The following is a 1,946-nucleotide window of genomic DNA, read 5'->3' as shown; positions in this document are numbered from 1 at the left end:
AATATGATTAGAGAATGATAGAATAGGGTTAAAAAGTACCGCGGTGTGCTGAAGAGGCTGTAATTTCCTGTAACAAAGCGGTTTCTAGAACTGGAAGTACGCGAGAGACTTGACGTGCGCGTGCAGCCCGGTCAGTGCCGCCAGGCAGGACTTTCCCCTTGATTCCCTTTTGATTTTCCCTGCCTTCATACGCTTAGGCACAGGAATAATTGTTCTGGGATAATGGAATGCTGCTTCTTGATTAGTCCAGTTAAACACTCGCAAAACCTACCAATAAATTAATTTTTAACTGAAAACCAAGCCTTGCAACCGTATTTTTGCTTCTGTCTGCCACAGTCATTTCAAACCGAGAAAGCCAAATAATCCTCAGGTTCCTGATCTCCAGCTTTCCCACGCCAGAGGTTTTGTCTGCAAACAGAAGTCAGTCGCAGCGTTTAGGGTTTGCTGCACTGTTGATCCCTTGGAACTAAGCTCACCAGCTGGATACGGAGCCAGCACCGGGCCAGCCTGGACGGGCTGCAAAGGAGGAGCAGCTCGGGGTGCGGGCACGGGTACGCAGCCCCGAGCAGCTCAGTTCACCTGCCTTCGCAGGTGTGTCTGAGCGAGTCTCTCCCGAGTGAGCTCTGAGCGAGCTCTCCTGCCCCGGCGAGTGCATCCTCTGCTGATCGGGGAATGTCGGGCTGCTTCAAAAAGGGGGAGTCCTGGTTCTTTCCCTTGTACGTGTTGAAATCGCAGTCAATGGCAGAGAATCGGACAGTGGGGGCATGGGGTGTCCCCCTCGCGGATGGATGTCCGGGCTCTTCCAGGTATTTACTGCTGTGCTGTGCTTGTTTAACAGCTTGCTGGGCAGCAGCGGGAGTCCCCCCCGCTTATGGAGATTTAGGCTTTTACCCAAAACCTAAACGCAAATGGGAAGCTACCAAAATGATGAGAGGAGGATGTTGTAAGCAGTCCAGATCCTGATGACTCCACAGGGGTCGCCCATTTCACGTACAGCGCAGACCGTGCAGTATTACCAGAGAAATTTGGGATCAAGCCCTGTAACCTTTTAATCTTGTTAGGGCGCGGTTGTCTTTCCATAGAGTGAAACTGCCTTTTGAGAGGGCTTAGAGGAGGTGATACTTCCAAAGGCGCGGTTTTCTCCTTAAACTTGTTTTGCCCGTTTGTCCTCAGTTTGTATTTTGCCACACTGCGGTATACGGAGCAGGCTCCGTAAGGGCAAAACTGCCTCAGGTCGTGTGTGAACTTGCGGTTCACTCCTCCTCCTTGAAGGGAGGAGTGATGCTGGTGGAGAGGTACCTAAAAAGGGATGGAGATACCAAGTGTGAAAGAACTGGTTGAACTGCAGAAAGGTCCTGACCCAGCCAGAAACGGGCCATTGATAACTAGCTGCAGGGGCAGGAGAATTCAAGCCTCTTACCTGAGGAACTGGTTTTAACTGGGAGCCTGCTGCGTGCAGCTGGGAGATCCAGCAGCGCGCCTTGTCTTAGGAAGAGCCTTAGCTGCGTCAGGCGTCTCAGTCCGCTGCTCCCCAGCTGGCACGGCAAGGAGGCATTTCCAGCCGCTTTCAGCTGGTTTTATTTCCTTCTGCATCTGTCTCCTCTCCCTCCGGTGGAGCTCTGAGGCAGTGGCCTTGATTTCCATTTGGATTAGAAATGCTAATGCTGCCCGCCCTTGTGCGTGCCCTTCGGGAAGAGAAGGGCAGAAAATACCTGTGTGCGCGTGCTTGAGTGAAAGAATCTCTTTAGAAAGATGGGAAGAGGAGCTGTGAAGACAGCCTGCTGCCTGAAAGGGTCTTCGCCCAAGAGGCAATGCCCTAGGTCTACTTTTTTCAGCTCTGTTTTAGGAGGAGGTCTGAGCTGTTCTGTACCAGGCTCACGTGAAACTGCTGCTTAATTATGTGCTATCCTATAGGATTCTTTCCCCACGATGTTTTTTTATTACCC

Source organism: Buceros rhinoceros, unplaced genomic scaffold, assembly GCF_000710305.1.
Source record: "Buceros rhinoceros silvestris isolate BGI_N320 unplaced genomic scaffold, ASM71030v1 scaffold9637, whole genome shotgun sequence".
NCBI classification, from domain to species: domain Eukaryota; kingdom Metazoa; phylum Chordata; class Aves; order Bucerotiformes; family Bucerotidae; genus Buceros; species Buceros rhinoceros.
This window is presented reverse-complemented; position numbering follows the sequence as displayed.